Source organism: Peromyscus maniculatus, chromosome 6 (genome assembly GCF_049852395.1).
Source record: "Peromyscus maniculatus bairdii isolate BWxNUB_F1_BW_parent chromosome 6, HU_Pman_BW_mat_3.1, whole genome shotgun sequence".
Lineage (NCBI taxonomy): Eukaryota > Metazoa > Chordata > Mammalia > Rodentia > Cricetidae > Peromyscus > Peromyscus maniculatus.
This window is the reverse complement of record NC_134857.1, coordinates 113,399,955-113,419,440: the sequence shown is the minus strand read 5'-3', so window position 1 is coordinate 113,419,440 and position 19,486 is coordinate 113,399,955. Positions and strand designations below refer to the sequence as shown.

The 19,486-nt window shown below is 38.3% G+C and overlaps 1 long non-coding RNA gene across 3 annotated transcripts in view; it reads left to right on the top strand.

The window, feature by feature from the left end:
• The window catches only part of LOC107400817 (uncharacterized), a 47,007-nt gene extending 29,301 nt beyond the window's left edge, over window positions 1-17,706 (top strand). The window contains exons 4-6 of one of the 3 annotated variants that reach the window (XR_013052380.1): window positions 291-459; window positions 15,165-15,268; window positions 16,169-17,706. This is a non-coding gene — a long non-coding RNA (uncharacterized LOC107400817). Of the gene's footprint in view, window positions 1-290; window positions 460-15,164; window positions 15,420-16,168 lie in introns of those variants that run through there. The other 2 variants (XR_013052378.1, XR_013052379.1) reach the window with 2 other exon arrangements.
• Window positions 17,707-19,486: the final 1,780 nt, after the last annotated feature.

The following is a 19,486-nucleotide window of genomic DNA, read 5'->3' as shown; positions in this document are numbered from 1 at the left end:
TTCAGGGCTGACCCTATGTTCAGGAGTAGTTGGCCAACACAAAACAAACTCAATGGTATTTTTGTGGACATTTTGTTTCATTTTGCTTTGTTTGGCATTTTTTGTCTTTATTGATCTTCTGCTTGTTTGTTTTTTATTTTGAGTGTTTTTTTATTCTTTGGTTTTGTATGAATTAAAAAAAAAAAAAAGACAACTTAAACCCTGCTAAAAAATACTTTTGGGACCTATGAGGAAGAATGGACTAGCAAAGTCTTCAGGTATCCTTGCATTCAGACTGATGCCTCTTCCAGATATGGAACCCCAGTTATTTGTGATGGTTGCCTCCAGACCTTAAACTTCACATGGAACGTGCATGTGGGACCAGGCCTAAGCTGCTTTCTATCATAGCATTCTCCCTCAGTCTCTGGCTCAGAAGAGATGAGGCAGCAATTCAGAGACTGGCTTCTTCACATTATTTTGGTAAGACATCCCAAAGCATATGGTTTAAGTAACAATCAGCATTTCCACTACTGAGTTATATCTATGCTGTATTGTATCCACAAACTCAGTCTCAACACTAGATACTAATCCTGAAATACACATAACAATCATTCAACTAACACATCATAAACAAGTAAGGGCCCTCTGCATCACCATAAGTAATGTTTAATGGCCATCTCAAAATATAATAGACAAGCATTAAACTATTTTTCTTAATTACTTCTTTCAATTATGTGAAATTATAATGTAATTATATTATTTCCTCCTTTCCTCCCTCCAAACCATCCCATATACCAGTCCTTTCTCTCTTTCAAATTCATGGCCTCTCTTTTCATTAATTGTTATTATAAAACAAACATACCAGTAACATTTACACAGACTGATCATGTTGTATTTATGCATTTAGGAACATACATGTGTGTATATAAACTGTTTAATAAACTTTTTTTTTTTTGATTGGGATCACATTCTATTCATTACAGCAGAAAAATACCTATCACTAAGTGAAAGCACAATAGTAGATGAACAAAAGCAACAGAAGGGATATAAAGATCAAAAAATAAACTTCACTAAATGGATTTTCCATACATAGAGTGCACTTTAGTATCTACCTCAAATGTTTCAAAATAGAAACCACAATACAGTGATCTCAAACATATGTCTTGAGTGAACATGGTAAATAATTTACTTCCTTCAAGCCTACAATAAAAAATAAATGAAATGTATTTTTTTCTTGAAGCTGAGGACAACTGTGGTGTCAAAAGTCTTTACCAAATTATTTACATAAATAGGGTTTTTCTCTTGTATGAGTTTGTCCCCATTTTCTTACATCAAAATAATACAAATAGTTTTTAAAATATTTACAGCACTAGAGACATGGCTGAGTAATTAAGAACTGTTCATTCCCATGATGAAGGTCTCAATTTTGAAAACTTCCTAAAATTCCTTCTACAAGAAGATCTAAGTGTTTAATGTTCTCAGGAACAACATGCACATTCACATACCACAAAAGACAAACACTGATATTACATAATTACAATTAAAGCAAAATTTTAGTAAAACAATTTTTCATTCATGCAAGTTTTTCTCTTGTGTGTATATAAACTGTTTAATAAACTTTTAATGCCTACCTTGTAACACCAAAAAAATATTCCAAACTTATGCTCAAATTTCTCAGAATTTCCCTATGACCAAAGTTTACTTCTTAACACACTCAGGCAGAGCTATGCACCATCATGCTGACTGAAGATTACCTTGGTGATAAACTCACAAAATTATAGAACATAAAATAATTTGCAGACTAGGTATCTTGCCAAGGTGACGAATCCAGCTGGGTTGTCACTCTCTTGGGGCACTCTTCCTCCTATTGCCTTTCTGTGAGCTAATTCTGCATGTGTCTTTGTTTCTCTTCTTTCAAGTGAAGGAGATGTTTTCTACCAGAAGTACATAATGTGAGAACTATGAAATACTGGAACATGAATGTAGATGTAAGCAACCATCTTATTAAAATAAGAAACACAGAACCAATGTAAAAGAGAAAGCCGAGAGGTCAGAGCTCAGAGCTAAAATCTTACCTCCTGCAGTGCTCCTAGCTTCCCCGAAAGAGAGCTACTTCCTGTGTGTCTGTCTTTAAATAGTCTTTCTGCTCTGCCTTCTCATTGGTTGTAAACCCAAACACATGACTGCTTCGTCGCTGCCTGTAAGTACTGCCCTCCAGGTCTTAAAGACGTATGTCTCCAATGCTGGCTGTATCCCTGAACACACAGAAATCTACCTAGCTCTTCTCCCAAGTGCTGGGATTAAAGGCGTGCGCCGCCGCCGCCGCCGCCGCCGCCGCCGCCGCCGCCGCCACCACCACCACCACCACCACCACCACGCTCTTGCTATGGCTCTAATAGCTCTGACCCCAGGGCAACTTTATTTATTAACATACAATGAAAGTCACATTTCAGTACAAATAAAATACCACCATACATGAAGAAAATGTCAGGGCTTTCAAAGTATTGATGAGACAACTGAGGACCACAGTTACCACAGCTCTGTAATACTATACAGCTTCCAAATCTTAGTTCACTTCATGTCTCTGGTTGGAAATGTCCATTGTGATCATAACAAGCCAAACCAAAGTGCCATTGAATTTTTGACTGACCAGTGGCAGAAAACAGTAGATATCTGAACTACTGAGTGAAAGATAGAGAGCATATGGCTATGTTTGCCATATAACTCTTATGGAGATGATTTTATTAATGTATTTAAGTTATTTTCTTCTTAAAATTTACCATATACCTTTATGACAATAAGATAATAATAACATTGAAAACACCAACCCCATTCTTTAGATAGAAAACAAGAAATGAATACCACTAAAAGCCATTAGCCAGACAAAACCATTTTGTGTTGGTAGAGAAATGAGGTTGTTATTATTATTATTTTATTATCATCATTATTATTATCTCAAACATTGCATCCTGACTGCAGTTTCCCTTCCCTCCACTCTTCCAAGTCTCTCCCCTCACCTCCCCCTCTCCCAGATCCTTTCCTCCTCCAAAGAAATGGGGTTAATTAATGAAGCATGTTTCAACAATAAATAACAACAATAAAAGAAATGCTCTGCTGCTTTGCTGTATGGGACATTCCTTTCATATCTGAAAGCACTGAGAATTAAAATTCACATTATTTAGTTATTGGTATATAAGTCAAAAGTTAGAAAGTGTTTAAAGGTGGTCACTATATAATGGTCATAATTTTTAAAATAGTCTCACTTCCAATGCAAATAAGTGATGCGAATAAGTGCCACATTTCTAATGCATTCATTTGGTGTCTCTGCTGAATAATAATGTAGATGCTGAGACTCCCACAAAGCTATAATGCTTCAGGGAGAATTTACTCCAGAAACTGTGCTTTATTATTGTCACAGAAAATACTGGCATGAATGAAGAGCTGACCTCCCTAAGAATTGTCACAGCATGTGCATTCCAAGCTTGAGGGATAGTATAAGCTGCCTGTTTCTATTCACAAAACTCACGTGTTGAAATACTAAAACTACCCGATGACAATATTAGGAGAGGTCTTTGAAAGGTAATTAGGTCATAGGAGCCAACAGTTCATGAATGTAGTACTCTCATTACAGGAACCATAAGGCTGGGGCTTTTAACTTGATGGTAGTCCTCTTGCCTTAGATGTACAAGGCCCTAGTTTCAATCTTAAGCAACAGAAAATAAACATGGAGGTGGAATCTCTGAGAGATAGTTAGCTCTTCCATCATGTGAGACACAATTCCAAGATACCCTGTATGAACCAAGATACAGACTTTCACCAATTACTAAATCTATGAACACACTTCTTAGCAGCCTTCAGAACAGTAAGAAATAAATTTCTATTTTTAGGATTCACGGTCTACATTATTTTTCTGTAGCATCCCAAGTGGAGTATAATAAGCTCCAGCTTTAGAATTAACAAATAAATGAATTCTTAATATGCAGTGAACCACTGCAGAAGATCATAGGTCAATAACCAAGAATAAGTCCCAAATGGAGCCTGGAAAGAACATTTGGGACTTCTGAAATGAGCTCCCATCCAGAGCAAAAGCAAGGTTAGCACGTTGTTGACCACTGTACACACCATGGCATACACAAAGCTGGCTCCTCATAACTGCCTGTCTTCTCCCCCTTCTCCTCCTCCAAAAAGCTTCCCTACCGATTCTCTCTTTTTTTTTTCTTTTCCAAAATTTGTTCTCAAAATGAAATGGAAGGTGGGGTGTGTTCTTTCTTCTATAATATCCAACAATAATAATATTCTCAAATTGTTGCTGAATTAATTAATTACTTATTGAATACCCTCTCTTGACCTATGAATTAAAAGGCAATAAAGCCCTTTGGACTGTGGTTAATTATAACCCAGGTCTGGTATTAGGTAGAGCTTGGTATAACTCCTGGCCCTATCACTTATTAAATGTGTGACCCTAGCAATTGCTTAACCTTTGTGTGGTGAAATTGTAGCCTGTCAGTGTAGCTAAGTTGGAAATAGGGTTCCATGAATTATTTTAAATTGGGCTTTCTTGGACAAAGAGAAATAGTCTTGCAAGGCAGAACTTCAGCCATAGTCAGTTTCATGGTCTGAACCCGGGAGGGGCAGACATTGTTACAGCTCATGCACATTCCCAACTTAGTGGCTCATGTTCTGGTGTGTGGCAGCATCCAGGTCTCCAAGTTACCAAGCAGTCCCTCAAAACCCCCAAATATGAGTGAAGTACCCTAGCACCTCCGTAGTGAAAGTGACATGCTTCCCTGCAGCAAAGCCCATTCCTCCTAATCCCTCAAGTTGGAGGAAGATGTACCTATGAATCATCCTTTTGGTTTCTACTGTGTTCTCCAGGCATCAAGTCTATCCTTGCTGATCCCACTTCACGTCCGTCTCTCCCCACTGACCAACAGAGTCAACATCAGCTTCTGTGGGGTGCTCAGTTGAACAAAGCCTAACCCTACAAGTCCATGATTCTGTGCCATCTGTGAGTCTCCTTCTCTGATCTAACCTACATCATGCCCTCCCTAAATATAAGTCTTATCATCTGTAACATATACAGGGAAACAGTACCATTATTTTCTCAAAGTTCTGATGATAAAATGAGTTAGCACATTTGCCTCATTTATTAGATACCTGCTACATAGGGTTTTTTTTTTAAAGAAAAATAGATGATTTATATTAAAATTTTCTTCTTTAGCCAGGCATGGCAGCATATACCCTTAATCCCAGCACTTGGGAGGCAGAGGCAAGCATATTTTGGTGAGTTTGAAGCCAGTCTAGACTACACAGTGAGTTTTAGGAGAGCCAAGGCTACACAGAGAAACCTTGTCTCAAACAAACAAACAAACAAAAAACTACAATAATGACTGGCCTGGCAAGACATGGTGACTGATGCAGTAGTCACAAACATCAGGGAAGCAACCAACAACTTTGTAATTAGATTTAAGTCCCATTCTTCAAGATGAAATCCATACCTGGTACCATTATTGGGTCAAGAACCTATGGCTAGACAGGACAGAGGCCCTAGGAGAAACTACTATTATTACTCTGCTAAATAGACATAGGATTAAACTGATTCCTGCTGATTTATAATTGTACACATAGATAAATGTATCTCTCAACCCTCACCAGAGAATCTTCATTTGCAGTAGATGGTCATTAATAGAAAGTCCCACAACTAAGCAAAGTACAAAGAGTAAGAGAACTTCAGAACTCTCAGTCCTAAAGGGAACCACACACACACACAAACACACACACACACACACACACACACACACACACACACACACAAGGCACAGAGATTATTGTAGAAAATGGTATAAGTAGAAAGAGTATAAGAGCCAAAGATGGTAGATGATTATAAAGAACCATTGTTCTGGACACAGCAGGGCAGCAGCACACATGAACTCATAGCAAGTCTACAATGTGCATAAAACCTATACAAGCCCAAGCCAGACTGCATCCCAGGATGAAGAGAAGAGTTTGCCACACACCCCCAATCCTAGTTTTGACAATTGTCAGCTGCTAAGAAAGGGGAGAGACTGTTTGTTCTGAGAATAAGCCCTGGTAATTCAACCATACTCCAACAGAAGAACACTCCTTCAAGAACAGTTTGGCATTGTAAATTGGTCTTTGGGGGTTTCATTTTAAAAGAGGTTGGTAGGGAAGATGGGGTGGATCTGCAAAGAGTTAGAGAAGGTCAGTGATGATGACCACGGCGCTGAATGCAACTCTCAAGTAACTAATAATATTAAAAAATTGATAGTCTCTGCAGAGCACAATCATGCCTTCCTGTGTTTGCAACAAAATGTAAATACACCAAGAATTAATATTTATCATGTTGATATAAATCCTGGAAATGAACATCAGCACATAAGGTCTGTAGAATTTTCTGAACTAATTTTTATCATAATGCTAAAAAATATTCACCATTACAATTTATGTAGCTAGAACTTTTAAGATTTATAGTCAAGAATCTGTTTCTACACAGGACTCAATTCATAGAAATGATTAGTAGTTTTCAGAACTACAGAGTATATAGTCTTACAAGAATATTTAACTGAAACATCTTAGCACCTAGGTATGATGAAACTTTCAGATGTTTTTAGCTATAAATAAAAATTGTCATTTGTTGAAACTCAAATGTGAAAAAAATAAAATAGTAGCGTGATAGAATTTTTAAAAATGGTTTCCCAGCACCCACATGGCAGTTCACAGCCCTCTGTCACTGGAGTTCCAGAGTACCCAACACCCTTCTCACCTCTGCAGGGATCCTATGCAATTGGTGCACAGACACACATGCAGACAAAACATCCACACATATAAAACATTTTTTAAAGAAAGAAAATGCCCCCACAGCTATGCCAGCAGATCAACATGATGGGGGCAATTCCTCAGTTGATAATTCCTTTTCCCAGGTGTCTCTAGCCTGTGTCGAGATGACAAAGCGAAGAAACAAATTTTAATAACCAGTACAACTGCCCATAGCAAAAGTAATGCTCTTTCCTGATTCCATTCACTTGTGGCTTGTCACTCAGGATAGAACATTGAGGCTGTGGTCATCCAGACGTTATGTCTTCTCTCCTTTTCATCCAGCATCTCTCCATGCATTCTGTCCTCTACAGTAGTGAGGAACAATTTAACACTACATTCCATTCTTAAGTCCAGCTTTGTTAAGACCTTTTCATCAAATACCCTCAAGATAGCTTCTGCCTGTGTTTGGAATTTCCTTTCTCAAGCTGGGCATGATGGTGCACATCTGTAATTCCAACACTGAAAGGCAGAAGACAGAAGATCACTGCAAGTTCTGGGCCAGCCTGAACTATGCAGCAAAAACAAAACAAAAGGGAAAAGAATGAGCCTTTTAATTATATAGATGTCTATAGTTAATCAGAAGTTGAATGTGTAAAAATTGAACTAAGGAAGTAGTTAAGAATTCAAAGGAAACACATGCTTAGCACTCCCTCTTCGGAGATGCAACTTGAACAGGGGCTTTCTTATGCAATTTGCTTTTGCTATCCGTCATGTTGCTATGTGCAACTGTCAGCCATCAGACATACCAAATTATCTTTAGTATCATCAGTCTTGTTCCCTAATCACTCTCGAATGTGCTAAGAGGAGGGTGCTATTCGATAGGTAGCAGTGAAATAAAGGCCCAGGAGTTACAGAAAGACTACAGATAGCAATCTTTTCTGGCCTTTTCTGATTTTAAGAAAGGACCATAAAAAAGCTCATTCTCATAAAAGGCCTTGGGACATGAAAACATTTGAAAGAACTTCAAATCTCATATTATGTAGTGATGAATATGCACTAAAAGCCCATACAGAATAAAATAACGTGTATGTTTTGTTTCAAGAGTCTTACTAAAAGTAGTCTACATAGATACAGTTTCTTGAATAGTACACAAATGGCTTGTTTCTTAGGCCTGAATGCTCAGATCATTTAGAAGGCAAGGAATCAGAAAAGGGCTTAGTCATTCTGACTGACTGTGTTTTGTACACTACCCTAACGGCATCCTCCCAATAAACACCCACTCCTTATCCCAGGCTCAGTAGCTTCCCATCCTTTCCCTCCACAGAGATTAAGTGCACATTGTGGAAAATGTATATTTTTACAAAGTGTATCAGAGGATGGTTTTGTGGGTCTTAAATATGGAAATGACTCTTCTTGACAACTATTCTTTTGAAAGAAAATCCACATCTTTCACAGATTCTAAGGCCTCTTCCTCCAGCATTCTAATTTTAGTCTTTCCAATAACGCCATCGACAGCTGAGATGTGCAATTCTTCCATGTTGGGACAATTCTAATTGGCAAATCTTTCTTCAGAAAACTCATTTGTGAGCATCTTATGGGTGAGGTGGGAACCGAAGTGAAATATGCTTCTTACTAGCATATTTTCTCTACATTGCACTTGAGTAAAACCATACTCTATAATTTTCCCCCTTTGCATCACATAAAAATGTTATAAACCTCCATAACCCATTAATTTAAATGAGATGTTCCTACCTGTGAGAGGCTCAAGTTGAATATGGCCATTTCTTCTTACTGCCCTTACATTAACTTCTTATCACCCACTGTCTTGACCATTTTACTCCTATAACCACATACTTGAGGTTGGGTAGTTTATAAATAACAGAAGGTGTTTTTTTTTTTATTTTTCCTTACATCTTTGGAAAGTGGGAAGTCTAAGACCCATGTACTGGCACTCTGTGTGTGGTGGGTACTTTGTCGTGTCTTCACGTGGCAGAGAACAGAAAGAAGGGTAGGGTAGGCAGCTCCCCACACCTGTTTTTTTAAGTGCCCATCTCATCTATGACAGCTCTGCTTGGCATCTGTGCTTGAATATGTGGATTTTACATGACATGTTCACATAATGCCATCCTCTTCTTCTCTACTCTTTATGATGAGCCACAGGAGAGTAGCACTGTCACCGACAAAAGAGCAGGTTACTTAACCACTGTTCGTCCAGTTTAGAAACTGGATAATGCAGCTAATTCAAATTTTATGGTAAAAATAAGTGATCAGTAATTGGATTGTGAGGGTGCTAAATTCATCAGTGGATTACTCCACTGCTGAGGTCCTAACTGAAAGGGCTATGAGGATTAGGGCCTGGGTAGAGACAGTAGTCACTGGACATGTCGTCAAGGTTGGGTCTTATGCCTAGACCTGTCTTCTCTCTTTCTTCTTCTTCCTTCCCCCTTCCCACTCTGCTTTACCACTCCCTCCCAGTCTCCTTCTCCTTCTCCTCCTTCTCTTTCTTCTTTCTGGCTACCACAAAGTAAGTACATTTCTTCTAACATGTGCTCCCCACTAGGATGATCTGCCTCATCTTTTGTCCTGTTGTGTAGCAATTTCCTACAAAATCCAACATTCTACCTTGGAAAGAAACTCATCAAGACATGTTATTCTAAAGTGAGGTGAAATATTCCATCTATCAGGAAAGCTCCTCAAAATTAAGAAAGTTAGGGCTGGAGAGATGGCTCAGAGGTTAAGAGCACTGACTGCTCTTCCAGAGGTCCTGAATTCAATTCCCAGCAACTGCATGGTGGCTCACAACCATCTATAATGAGATCTGGTGCCCTCTTCTGACCTGCAGACATACATGCAGGCAGAACACTGTATACATAATAAATAAATCTTTTTAAAAAAATTAAGAAAGTTAACAACTCAATAGCTTCAGGAAGTCCATGAAACTTATCAGATTGACTAGGCCCTTCCATTTCCAAGCTTATATAAGCAGTAAGAATTACTGAGAGGTGCTCTAAAACAAGCTGCTTAGAAGAGGCTCAGACAAGCTGAGCTGCCTGGAAGAGACATAAATCTATTGACCTGCTTCCAAGTTGCACAGTGAACCCCAGGTTTCCAGATTTTGTGACCTGTCTCTATGCTGGAGTGGGCTTTTGGCGATAAAAGACTGTCTTTGAATCATTTCTGTTTATGTATTTTTCACCCATATTTCTGTAAATAAACCCAATAAAATTCATTGGTTTACTAAGTTGGATCTTTGTGGTATCCTAACTTTAATCTATTGTCAGTTCCCTGTCTGATGTGAGTGGACATTTGTTCATATCTATCCTGGAATAGTGTCACACCACAAAGGTAATAGAAACAGCCACACATGGACTGAAATCTCAGAAACCATCATCTCAAAGAAAATAATTTTTCATTTACAGTAGCTTCTTTCAGGTATTTTGTCACAGTGGTGGGAAGATAACTTGGTCAGGTTCTTTAGAAACCAACCACCATGCTGATGCTACGCCAAGGTTCACCAAAAGTCACTCCATCTATGTGACTCAGAAATGGCCAAAGGGCATTTTATAAGTAACAAAGGATGCAACCCTAATCCCCACCATATGGAATTCTAAGAATTTTAGAAGCATTTGTACCAGGAACCAGAGACAAGGCCCAATACATTATTTGTTAATATGGCAGTGCTGATCCTTTCAAAGCTGTCCTTTCTAGAGTTTCTTCCTCTCCTAACTGAGAAGAGCCACACCCAATTCACTAAGATGTTAACTGAAACTAATATTTCTTTACATTTAAAAACTGAATATAGTGATTTTCATGCAGCATCAGATGGTATAACATTCTCCCTTCTTGTTCTTTGATACTGAGCATCAATTGACATAAAACACATAATTGCTTATGATGCTTAAGTTTCTGAAAAGTAATGTGTTTGTATAAATAATCCCATAAATCAGCTCAAGGAGGTCAAACACCACTGCAATGTTCCAAGGAAGAGGGAAGTGCAAGTGTGGATGCATAAGACCCTACCCAGCATGCAGCCTTCTTTTCTACAATGCCCTGCATCTCCTGTAACTGCATCCAATACCCTTTTCACCTACCTGAGTTCCCTCAGGGGGGACTGAATCAATAGGTCCCCTAGTCTTCTGACACTGTAGCACTTAAGTAAGCATATTTTTTCCCAATGACCTTCATCTCTCAAGTGGGGAGCAACGGGATGTGGGTATAGCATTTGACAATATCATACATGAATAAAGTCCCGTCACAGTATTTTGTCTTTGACAAAGTGAAATATCAATAGAAATTAGCAATGATGATGCCTTTAATTCCACACAATAGGTATAGTTACCCACAAATTATAATTTAAAATCAGACAATTTTGAGGGCCTAAATGTGATTAGAAAAGTGCAGATGTGGTATAGTTGATCCTTTCTGAACTAGAGACATACAACCATGCTCCATAGATTCTGGTCCTGGGCACTTCAAACTGTGATTCAATCATGTAAATTTATCTACCTGAATCTTGCACACACATTTTCTGAATCATGCCTGATTGGCTACAGTCACCTATACATTCACTTACACGAAAGAGTGAGGGGAAGTATCCAAAATAAGATACATCTTAAGTACACAGGTAAGTCTCACGTTTAAAATAAATGGTGTCTTTCTAAATTGGAAGGAAAAAAAACATGGTATCTTAGTTAGGGTTTGTATTATGATAACACACCATGACCAAAAGCAACTGGAAGATGAAAGGGTGTAGTGATATTTTGTTTGTGATCCAACAAATAAAGCTTGGCTGAAGATCAGATTGTAGAGCTAAGCCACTAGTGAGACATAGAGGCCAGGCAGAGGTGGCACACACCTTTAATCCCAGCACTCAGGAGACAGAGGCAGACAGATCTCTGTGAGGCCACCTTGGCCTACACAAGATTGATGCAGTTTAAAAGAGAAACAGAGCCAGGCAGTGGTGGCACACACGCCTTTAATCAGCACTAGGGAGGTTGAGACAGGAAGTGATATGGTTAGGCAGAGAAAAGAATATAAGGCAGAAGGAGACAGGAACTCAGGTCCTTTGGGCTGAGGATTGCCTAGAGGTAAGAACCAGTGGCTGGCTACTCTGCTTCTCCGATTGTTCAACTTTCACCCCGATATCTATCTCTAGGTTTTTATTACTAAGACCAATTACGATTCATGCTCTATCTGGCACCCAACTTTTGGGGCATGAATTCACAAAACAAAGCTGTTTGCCTGTGGCTTTGCAGCCACCAGGTCAGGCAGGAGCCACACGTGGCCAGAGTCACTACCCCGCTGGTTAGATTTCCCTTTTCTTCCCCAAGACCTCTGAGGGAGTTTGGAGTTTTTGAGTTTTTTTTTTGTTTTTGTTTTTGTTTTTGTTTTGTTTTGTTTTTTCTGTTGCAGCCTCTCTGCAGCAGATTTCACAGGCTTTGGGGCTCCAAAAGCCGCAGGAGTCAGCCACTTTCATTTGTTCCCCCATGCAGATGGCTGACTCTGGTTTCTTTCCTCTCCCAGTGGGTTGTGGCTTAGGTAGCTTTTTCACTTCACCGTCATCCGAACCATCATTGTCCGCAGATTTGGTGAGTCAATTAGGATTTCTTTTTTTTTTTCTCTTTCACAACTGAGACTTTATTGGTTGAGTACACAGACATTTCAGTTCTTAAAACATGGACCCAAACTCTAAGAGTAATACTTTGTGTTCACGTTCTCTTTGAACTTATTCCAGTGATGTTCCATCCTAAGCTTGGCAAGTTTTCCCTAAGACCTCACATAACAATCAAATGCTCACAATCCTTAATTCCACTGACTCACAATGTTATGCCACATACAGTGCATATTCAAAATTTCAATCTTTCACAGCACATTATCACAATTGTTAGGAAAATGGACTGCCATGACCAGAGACAGTTCTGACAGGGCAAGGACCCAGGAGTGGTTTTTTAGGATACAGTTTTACTAGAAACACGAGACCAGAAATAACTGGTCATATTCCAGACACAAATGCACGGCCAAGACTCCAAGTATACTTTGTGTTGTAGAATATAAAACTAGGTCCCCTCTACAGAATGTTATGGTGACCCCCGAGACAGTCACAGCCTCTCCTGATTCAGTATCCTGCTATTTTCTGGTTGTACCAAAAAACAAACAACCAGCAAGTGATTTAACCTCTTAAAAAAATCATTTACACTTAAAAAAATGGGATGAGGCGGGACTTCCTCCCACCTTTTAAAAATGTTTCTAGAGCTACTAAAAAAACTCGCATTTACAAAATAGTTGATAAAAATATTCCTCTGGATTGTACTAGAAGGGAGGCAGGGACACTGACAGACACGATGGATGGTTAGTCGGACTTGGCTTCTATCTCTTCTACTTCAGAGGCTGGACTCTGGTTCTCGGTCTTTCCATTTTCTGCAGGCACATCTGTGGTTTGCTGGTCAGCCACCTCCGCCTGTTTGCCCTTTGCTCCCCTCTTCCCTTTTGTTTGCACTTTTTTGTCTGATGGTTTATCCTTTTCCGGGGCCTTCTTCGGCTTCCCGTCCACCTTGGCAGGGGCGGGCTTGGCCGACAGCCTTGCCTAGCGCCACTTGGGCTCCGCCTTCGCAGCTCTGTGCCGGTCCGGCTAACCTTCCTCTTCTGCCTGGGCTGCCATCGCAGGAATTCAATTAGGATTTCTTAAAGGGGGGAATTGGTTTAAGAAAAAAAAAAAAAAAAAAAAAAAACAGAGAAAGGTTTTTTTTTTTTTTTTTTGGTTTTTCAAGACAGGGTTTCTCTGTGTAGCTTTGCGCCTCTCCTGGGACTCACTTGGTAGTCCAGGCTGGCCTCGAACTCACAGAGATCCGCCTGGCTCTGCCTCCCAAGTGCTGGGATTAAAGGCGTGCGCCACCACTGCCCGGCGAGGTTTTTTTTTTTTTTTTTTTCCCACATTAAAAAAAAATGGGAAACAATTTTTACAATGGGGGGAGTTAGGGCTCTGATAATTTGCTAGGCGGTTTGAAAATGGAGCAATTAAATGAGAAGATAATTAATTTAGTTGAGATTTACATGTCAATTACAAATATTATTTGATCATTTTAGTTTCATCATTTTAAAAGTTGGTTAATTTGAGTGCCAAGATGAAAGTTTTAGAAAAACTTTTTTAAAATAGGTCATAGAGCTATTCAGACCAAGACAGAGGAATTTAAAGGAGAACCAATCTCAACATTGCATTATAAGGTTACAGAGAAACAGCCTAAGGCTTTCAAACAGCCAAACTTAATTTATCCAGTAACTTTACAGGAACTGCCAATGATAGATATCCTCAAGACTGTGTAAGAGCTGAATGGACTCCTGTGCAAATGTTAGACTTGAGGGGATTCAAGGAAACATTAGTCTCATAGGTCGTGCATTTACATTTTGTGAAACAGATGTTAAGCTCTCTGTCAACTTGTAGTAGAATTATACCTCAAGACTGGAAAGATTTGGTTATAGCAGTTTTGGAGGCTGGTCCTCAATTACAATGGAGGATCTGGTGGAAAGATGAGGCTAACACCATTGAACAACAAAGTAACACTAGAAGTATTGAGATTTCCCATGACCTTCTTGGAGAAGGAGATTATGCTGATATACAAAGACAATCTTTATATGATGACCAAACCCTAGCTTTATGCTGCATGGCAGCCTTGAATGCTTAGGACAGAATTGAAGAAGTAGGAAAGAAAATTGAGTCATTTACTTAAGTTATGCAGGGCCCAAAAGGAACCTTCATTGATTGCTTATAAAGATTGACTTCAGCAGTAAATAGAATGATAACAAATTCAGAAGCTAGACAAATAATAATTGAATCTCTGGCTTTTGAAAATGCTAATGTACAAAAAAGGTAATTAGCCCATTAAAGGCAAGATCAGCACCCTTAAAGGAATGGATCCAAGATACAATCAATATTGAATCTCATAACCATGATGATACTTGGATCAGAGAAGTAATTTCCAGAGGTTTGAAGAAAAATTAAAATGTCAAATGTTTCAATTTCTGTAAACAAGGTCACCTAAAAAGGGACTGTAAATGGGACATTCCTAGAAACAATGCTTTGCTAAGAAATATCCCAACAGAACACCCCTCCCTTCTGGATTATGGAGAAGGTGTGGCAAAGGCTGGCATTAGACTAACAAATGTAGATCAACAAGGGTCAGACAGGGTAACCCTTTACCATCAGGAAATGCTTGGGGGGGCCTCTCTCAGACCCTCATGCCATTCCTGGTCACCATGGGGGAAACTCCTCCCCAGAGCAATTAAAAGATTAGATTTGAGCAAGAGAGACTCATACAACTAACAAATGCTTCTCATTTAATCAGATACAGCTTGCCAAAAGGGAACCTCCCTAAAGTTAGGGTTGAGACAGGGTTTTGCTTTTGTCTTTTCAGGAGAATGAAGGCATCCAGCTAAGGAATCTGAAGACTACTGGACAAAAGAGACATGTGAAGAAAAAAGACAAATCATTCTGGAAAAAAAAGTCCCAAGAAAAAGAGTAAATTGGCCTATTGATATATCACATTTTCAACAAGATAAAATTTCATAAATCTTCCCAAATGTTTGTTTCTGCTGTTCTCTTCAGACATATAATGCAAGTGGGTTTTTTTGTAGTCCCAGTCCAATTAAAAGTTAAATCTGGCTTTGGAGTTGGAGTGTGGCTCTCTACTTCTCTAAACCCACACATGCTTGTTAAAGTAAAATACAAAATCTGTATCATGTCAGAAAAGCCACCTGATATGGGATAGAAGAAAAACAAAAAATTATGGACTATTTTATTGACGTTATCTCATAATCCTTTGGTTTTATTTTGACTATTTGAATCTTTTTTGTAAGATATGAATATTATCTCAAAATTGATAAGATTAATATAATATATATTTTAAACTTTTTGTCATGATGTTAATGGCCATATAGAGTACTAACTAATTCTAAAGAAAGACTTCATCTAGCTTCCTATACATGATTTCAGGTTTGAGTCTCTATCAGATAACAAGGAATTAAGTTTTTGTACTATGGATGTACATAACAAATATTGATCCTTTAACCTCTTTGAGATCTGCTACATATGACATTTAAAATGTTTGTTTTCTGCAACAAACCACACCTAACAGTAACCTTTGGAGTCTCCAAAATGATGATGTGACCCCACAAAGGTGATTTCACATGGATTATGATAATGCCACTAAGCTGAAAAACACCACCTAAAGATTGGCTTTTGACTACAAACTGCTCAAGACAATCTCGAGGTGGCTGGCTGAGATGATCCAGCCTCACAGACTACTCTAGCCAGGACTTGAGACAAGCCTTGTGCTTTCCCATTACACAGAGACTAGACAACAAATGATATAGCTACCTTTCCCAGGGCTTGACAATTAACTGAAATTTTTCTTTTCAGGATCCCCTAAAGATGCCATTGCCCCTAGGCAGTAGGAAGTAAATTTAAGAACACAATACTCAAATGCTCACAGTCCCAAGAGATGGGGTAGGTGGTTTTTGGTCTTTCAGTGGGTTATAGATATTTGTAATCATTCTGGGTAGCTGGTTACAAGTTGTTATTGGTAATGGTCAGTGAAAAAAAGCTGAACAAAGGAGATTAGATTCAGGGTTCTTGTTTAAAAAAAAAGAAAAAGAAAAAACGGGGATAAAGATATGCTAGGATAAAAGGGTAAATTGTTGAATCTACTCTGAACAAAAAGATAAAAATGATGGGATAAAGGGTAGATTATTGAATCTACTCTGGAAAGAAAAAAGGGAGGATATAGGTATGATATAATAAAAGATATATTATTGAATTTACTTTTAAAAAGCATCTACTAATTTTAAATATTTTATATTGGATTGGATTTTTGTATATTGTATACAAATTTTGTATATTGATACAAATTTGAGATTAATTTTGATAGAACACAATATCATACATTTTTAATCTTGTTCAAGGTATTGTACTTATACAACACATTTAACAATGTAATGCAAATTTCTAGTCCTTGAAAGTAATTATTACAAACTAATGAGGATATAAAAAATTCAAGTTATTAGTCATGACAATCAAACTTATAGTCATGTTAGGTATGTTTTCAAGATCAAACAGAGATATATTTTAGACAGATAGATAAACATTTCAGAGATCTACATAATATGGCATTTAAGATGTTTTAATAATGTAGGTTCTTCTTTTATGACAATGAACATGTCTGCTCCTGGAAGCACCAATCTACTTCAGAGAAGATGACAGGCATTGAAGAAACTCCATATGGAGGTTACTTTCTTTGTGGCAAAAATTAGCCACTGGGCAAGAAAATGCCCTTGCCTTGACTGCTGACTTTATGTTGTCTAAGTGAGACAAGCAGGACACAAAAGAAAGGACAGCTGAACTTTGCCAAGACAAGTTAGGACAGCCCTTCAGAACATCCTGCTTCACCAATAAGTCTGTCAGATATCATAGGCCTGTAGGCCTAAGATGGATGCCCCAATGTTGAGGGGAACCTTGGGTGACTATCCAGGCAACCAGCTGTTTCTGTCATTCCTCATGATTTTTGGAAGTTGCATGCTTGCATTTCCTGTTTACTCAGTTAATATTATTTCCTTCTTAGGTCTCTGGAGTTGAAGAGTAGATAGTTATAGTTATAGTTTTCCTTGTTAACAAATTCAGAAATGAAATTCACTAAAGAGGTATAAAGTTTATAAGGTTGAGAGACATCAAAAGATAGTTTTAGATGGTAAAGCAAGTTAGGATAGAAAATGAATTAGATACAAGACTTTGGACTCACCAAGATAGGATAGGTAATAGAGTATTTTCTCTGAATTTGTCAAATGAAAATGAACTAGACATTGTTGATATATTTATTGCATGCATATATTGTATATAGTTACAGTACTTACTGTATATAGTTTTTCTTATATTAGTTATAACCTTTTATATTTTAGATTAAAAAAGGGGGAAATGTGATATTTTGTTTGTGATCTAACAAATAAAGCTTGCCTGAAGATCAGAGTGCAGAGTTAAGACATTAGTTAGTCATAGAAGCCAGGCAGTCATGGCACACGCCTTTTATTTGGGAGGCAGAGTCAGACAAATCTCCGTGAGTTCAAGGCCACCCTGGGCTACATAAGATTGATCCAGTCTAAAAGAGAAACACAGCCAGGCAGTGGTGGCACACACGTTTTATCCCAGCCCTTGGGATCTCAGGCTTTTAATCCCAGCACTAGGAATATAGAGACAGGAAGTGATATGGCTGGATGGAAAAAGAAATATAAGGCAGGAGGAAAAAGGACCTCAGGCCCTTTTGGCTGAGGATTGTGTAGAGGTAAGAACTAGTGGCTGGCTACTCTGCTTCTCTGATCTTTCAGCTTTCACCTTGATATTTGACTCCAGGTTTTTATTGATAAGAACAATTAGGATTCATGCTACAAAAGGGTATATTTTAGCCAATAGTTTCACATCTGTCTATTATCAAAGGAAGTCAGCAGAGGGACTCAAGGAAGGAACTTGGAGGCAGAAACTGATACAGAGGTTATGGGGAATTGCTGCTTACTAGCTTTCTCCCTATCAGTTGCTCAGCCTGCTTTGTTATGCAACCCAGACCAGACCAGGAAGGCAGAGGCAGAAGGATCTCGGTGAGTTGGAGGCCAGTCTGGTCTATTACTAGCAAGTTCTAGGGCAGCCAGGACTACATAGAGAGTTCCTGTCTTTAAAATAAAAAATTTGAAGTCTCGCTGTCTCCTTTGTGTGTTTTGGGTACCTTTGCTGAGAATCAGAGGGTCATAAATGTGCTGATTCATATGTGATCTGTACTCTACTTCATTGGCTTTTATATACTTTCTTATGCCAATGTCATGCTTCTTTGGTTACTATGGTTCTGAGGTGTAGCCTGTTTTTCCTCGGGATTGCTCTCCTCCAATGAGCCCATTATCTTCTACCCTTTGTTGAAAGACGCTTGAAGGGTCTCTCCATCCGCATGGGTCAGTGGTCATGGCTTGGAAAATGCAACTTCCAATGTGTGTCTTCAGTCTGCACCTGAGTCACATGTTTTATCATGTTAACTAATGCATGGATATGTCATTCCTAGAATAAAACAGTTCATCATCATAGGCAATATTTTATAGTGTTCTTGAATTCAATTTTAAAGAATTTTAATTAAGTAATTTTCATCAATGATACCAATCTATGGTTATCTTTTATAGTTGTATCATTTATCCACCTTTGATTTAGGATAAAACTGGCTTTATACAATGGATCCATAAGAGTACCTCTTTTTTCTATTTTTGTAGTAGTTTGAAGAAGATTTGTGTGGTTATTCTTCAAAGGTCTGATAAAAATTCCATAGCAAATCTTTCTGGAAATTGGGGTCTTTCACTGGGAAACTTTTTATTACTGTGTCAATCCCATTGTTCTGTTCAGGTTTTCTACATCTTCTGGTTCAATCCTGATAGGACCTACGTGTCTAGAAAAAAATCATTTTCTTCTAGTTTTTCTAACTATGGCTGTACATGTCTTCAAAATATTCCTCCATACAATTATGGATTGCAGTAATAGGTTGGGAGATATTCCTCTCTTCATCTCAGATTATATTAATTTGGTTAATCACTCATTTGCTTGGTTTAAGGAATATCAGTTTTATTGATCTTTTCCAATAACTATTTCTCTGATTCTTTGTATTGTTTTTTTATATTTGATTTCTTTCATTTCAGCTCTGATCTTTACTAACTCTTT